This window comes from Teleopsis dalmanni, chromosome 1 (assembly GCF_002237135.1).
Source record: "Teleopsis dalmanni isolate 2A chromosome 1, ASM223713v2, whole genome shotgun sequence".
Lineage (NCBI taxonomy): Eukaryota > Metazoa > Arthropoda > Insecta > Diptera > Diopsidae > Teleopsis > Teleopsis dalmanni.
The window spans coordinates 222,655,920-222,661,543 of record NC_051846.1 but is presented as its reverse complement, the minus strand read 5'-3'; positions in this window follow the sequence as shown (position 1 = coordinate 222,661,543).

Genomic DNA, 5,624 nt, shown 5'->3' with positions numbered 1-5,624 from the left:
TATCGTTAATGTATACTTATAAAATATTTAGTTTTAAACACTTAAATTTCTTGTGTTATTAATTTTCGTTATGGAAATTGAGAGCAGCATCGGTTTTCTACTTATTAAATATGTCCAGAAAAGAAACTATGAATATATGATTATACGAGAATAAAAAAATGCTTAGTTATTCTAATTTGATTTATTTTAGTATAACATTTAATACAAAGTGGATATCGGTTTCCTTAGTATCAATTTTTTTTTATACGCGTATATTTATTTATTGTATGTGTTCTAACTTTTGAATTTCACAAATTTCCTCTTCATTTTTTATTCTTCCATATCCTCTTTTTTGTTCTACATGATAGAATTTTATCTTTCCAGACAGTCTCTTTTCGTGCAATAAATGAATTAAGAATTGTTTTCAAGTGAAGTTAATGGTAGCCAGCACCTTAACTTCTTCGTCTGGTACTGCTCAACTGACCCACTGGGAAAATCTGGCAAACAACAACAATTAATTGCAATATTGCTTAAAGTATCACATAATGTTGATGTCGACAAATGAGGTACTCCTTCACTTGACTTTGTCTAATCGCAGCTAAAGAAATGTTGGAAGATATTTACATAGTTTTCTTTATTCATAGCTTCATCATTCTGACCAACATATTTTGGAATTGAAGATCTAGAACATCAAAAAAGCTTTGTCCTCTTTAGTATACATAACAAACCCAGTAGAGCGAATTGAGGGACACTAATTCTATTTTTCAGTAAAAAATATTTGTTTATTACTATTACTCTATTTATTGGGTAATTAAATTTAATAAATAAGTAATGAGTTGTTGCATCGTTAGTTTTTAAAAGGATTTCTGAACTGTTTTGTTTTTAGAAACGGACCAAGTATGCATCGAGAAATACAATTGAGCATACCTTCTTGCTTTCGAATGTATTTGCTATGATAATTGTAATTCAATGGATTTGGTCTATGGTCGAGTAGTGTTTTCTGAATCCAAACTGGTTATCAGGTGTAAAATCATTTTCAGATTACTATTACTCTATTTATTGGATAATTAAATTCAATAAATAAGTAATAAGTTGTTGCATCGTTAGTTTTTAAAAGGATTTCTGGACTGTTTTGTTTTTAGAAACGGACCAAGTGTGCATCGAGAAATACAATTGAGCATACCTTCTTGCTTTCGAATGTATTTGCTATGATAATTGTAATTCAATGGATTTGGTCTATGGTCGAGTAGTGTTTTCTGAATCCAAACTGGTTATCAGGTGTAAAATCATTTTCAGATTACTATTACTCTATTTATTGGATAATTAAATTCAATAAATAAGTAATAAGTTGTTGCATCGTTAGTTTTTAAAAGGATTTCTGGACTGTTTTGTTTTTAGGTAACGGACCAAGTATGCATCGAGATATACAATTGAGCATACCTTCTTGCTTTCGAATGTATTTTCTATGATAATTGTAATTCAATGGATTTGGTCTATGGTCGAGTAGTGTTTCCTGAATCCAAACTGGTTATCAGGTGTAACATCATTTTCAGATTACTATTACTCTATTTATTGGATAATTAAATTCAATAAATAAGTAATGAGTTGTTGCATCGTCAGTTTTTAAAGGATTTCTGGACTGTTTTGTTTTTACATATGTGGATTGTTTTCATTTTTAAAGAATTTTAGAGCAACCTGTTTTATTGTTATTTGTTGAGACGTAAATATTTTGGTTACTTTCTTGTGCTTAATTTGTTTGGATTTTTTTGTTTAAGTTTATTTCAATTGAACTCAATACATTGAGTTTTGTTGTATCCATCAGCTGTTTGAGTTTAACTTTACCTAGTTAACCCTAATCGTACCCGATATAGCAGCAGGTTAAAACTTAAGAATACGTTTACTCCGCGATTCGTGTGAACAAAAGCAATAATAGCTGCGTTTCAGCAAACATGATCCGCTCAATTTTACATGCAAAACAAAAACAATGGGGTGAACCAGCAATTGATGTGGTTCCCTTTCTAGTTCAATGTGGAATATATGTAAAAGATGAAAGTGGAACTTATTTTAATGCAAATGATGTTGGCAATGCGATGCAACGGTATAGTAAAATTATAAACAAATGTACATTTATATTTATCTATTTATTATTTATTTTATGTACTTATTTATTTAATATGTCATTATTTATTTCTTTGTTTAAAGTAATGTTGTAATTATCACTATAATTAAAATTAAAGTATTAAAGTATTAAATGTAAGTTTTTATTAAGTATTTACTTTAAAACTTAAATTTAATTCTATAGTAAATAAATAAAAATTGCAGATTTTATTAGAATCATCGAGCGAAACTGACTCTTCATTTCCCTTTTTAAATACTAGTTCAAGTGTTTTCAAGATGAGGTGCATCAGAATTGTTATAGTAGAAATTTTGTGGAAACGATCAATAATTTTTCCATTAAAGATTATTTGTTTGTTATTTGCGCATAAAAAATACAATTGCTATATATTTATTATGTTTCATATTTTAATGGATTTGTTAATAAATTCCAATCAGCAAATACAAAATAACCATGGTGGTCACAATCGGAAGAGAGCAATGAAGGAAATTTTTATATATTTTTGTGGTATATGGCAAATATGAATACTTTTCGCGAATTTGGTATTTGTTTTGGCATACCAAAAGCTTCTGTATGGAGAATAATTAAAAGAACTAGTGTTTACCGTATATTAATTTGACACTAATTTATAAAATACGCACTTGCTAATAATGCAAAAGTGGAAGCTTCGAAAAAATTCCCGTTCGTATTGGTTGCATAGACCGTATACATGTAAAAATAAATGCACCAAACCATAGCAAATAGGCTTATTTCAAAAGGAAGCATGACTGGTTTAATCTTGCAGGCAGTTTGCGATGAAAATGGTTTTTTTATAAACGTGTATGTTGGAGAGCCTGGTTCCTTATGCATTGTTCTGTTTTAATTAAATAAATATATTCAACTTAATTTATATATATTCATTTCAAATTAATTGATTTTAATAAATTATCAAACAACACTTTTTTAATAATAATAAAACGTAAATAAATAAAGTAATAATTTTTTTTAATTAATTTTAATAATTTTAATTTATAGTAATAGTAATAATTAAAACATTACTTCAAACAAAGAAATAAATAATAATGACATATTAAATAAATAAGTACATAAAATAAATAATAAATAAATAAAATCAATAATAAATAAATATAAATGTAGATTTGTTTATAATTTTACTACACCGTTGCATCGCATTGCCAACCTCATTTGCATTAAAATACGTTCCACTTTTATCTTTTACATACATTCCACATTGAACCAGAAAGTGAACCAGATCAATTGCTGGTTCACCCCATTGTTTTTGTTTTGCATGTAAAATTGAGCGGATCATGTTTGCTGAAACGCAGCTATTGTAAGCAATCATCACAATAAAGTGAATCTTTATTAGCTGTGTTTCAGCAAACATGATCCGCTCAATGCTCTGAATCATCTTTGCTGAAACGATACGGATCACGTTTGAAAATAATTGGCAACGCATGAAATATGACAGTTGGGTTTGTGTACAAAATTTTTTGATTTGTGTGAATAATTTTGGCGCTAAAAAAATAAGTGAGAAAATTTTGAATACAAAAAATCTAAAAAATGGAAAATAAATAAAATCTGTTGAAATGTCTGAAGTATTTACTTAAAAACTTAAATTTAATTCTATAGTTAATAAATGAAAATTGCATATGTTATTAGAATCATCGAGCGAAACTGACTCTTCCATTCCCTTTTTACTAGTTCAAGTGTATGGTATTAAGCTCAAGGGATGAAGTGTATCAGCATAGATATAGTGGAAGTTTTGTGGAAACGATCAATAATTTTTTCGTTAAAGATTATTTGATTGATATTTGCGCATAAAAAATACAATTGCTATATATTAATTATGTTTCATATTTTAATAGATTTGTTAATAAATTCCAATCAGCAAATGCAAAATAACCGTGGTGGTCACAATCGGAAGAGAGCAATGAAGGAAATTTTTATATATTTTTGTGGTATATGGCAAATATGAATACTTTTCGCGAATTTGGTATTTGTTTTGGCATACCAAAAGCTTCTGTATGGAGAATAATTAAAAGAACTAGTGTTTACCGTATATTAATTTGACACTAATTTATAAAATACGCACTTGCTAATAATGCAAAAGTGGAAGCTTCGAAAAAATTCCCGTTCGTATTGGTTGCATAGACCGTATACATGTAAAAATAAATGCACCAAACCATAGCAAATAGGCTTATTTCAAAAGGAAGCATGACTGGTTTAATCTTGCAGGCAGTTTGCGATGAAAATGGTTTTTTTATAAACGTGTATGTTGGAGAGCCTGGTTCCTTATGCATTGTTCTGTTTTAATTAAATAAATATATTCAACTTAATTTATATATATTCATTTCAAATTAATTGATTTTAATAAATTATCAAACAACACTTTTTTAATAATAATAAAACGTAAATAAATAAAGTAATAATTTTTGTTATAGTAATAGTTAAAGCATTACTTTAAACAAAGAAATAAATAATAATGACATATTAAATAAATAAGTACATAAAATAAATAATAAATAAATCAAATCAATAATAAGTAAATATAAATGTAGATTTGTTTACAATTTTACTACACCATTGCATCGCATTGCCAACCTCATTTGAATGAAAATACGTTCCACTTTTATCTTTTACATACATTCCACATTGAACCTGAAAGTGAACCAGATCAATTGCTGGTTCACCCCATTGTTTTTGTTTTGCATGTAAAATTGAGCGGTTCGTGTTTGCTGAAACGAAGCTAATAACAATATTGTGCACATATATAAATTGTTTACAAAATATAACTGTACTTGAAATTACAAGAGCAATTGATTTTTCAGTTACCGATCATTTTTGAAAATAAAATGTTAGAAAATAACACAATTTTACAATTTTATTTGTGTCTTAACATTAACAGTAAATGGTACGTCCGTTACTGATCGTGCAATTTTAAACGGCTTCGCAGACTTTAAATCATACTTTAAGAGTATATTTCTATAACCTAGTCGATAGCTTATTGATTTTAATATGGCCTAATATGGGTTTTAATATGGACTATAATAATGAATTTTTATAAAAACTTGCTTTAAAAAATATTGGTGTGAAGAAAGAATTGGAATCGAACGTTCTACAACTTTTCCTTTAGTCAGTTTTTCCAGTAAATATATATGCATTTATAAATACTATTTTTAGTCTTATAATCTAATTTACGGGATGTTGCATGAAACTGATTGCAACCCGGGACACAAATCTTGGAAAGAGGTACAATTATTTGTATTTTAGCAACTTTCTTTGTATGAATTATATATGTTTTTATTTAAAATTTATATATTCACATTAAGACAAATATTTTAAGCAATTGAGATAACATGTTAGTTTAATAGAAAGGTTGAAGACATCGGGTGAGTGATTCCGAATGAATTCGACCACACCAACTGACCTACATCAAAAATATTTGGCGGCAAAGATTGCACCATGTCAATCGGATTAGTTGTTCCCTTGACCATAGAAGTTTTACTTAGTTTATACTAATTGGCAATAT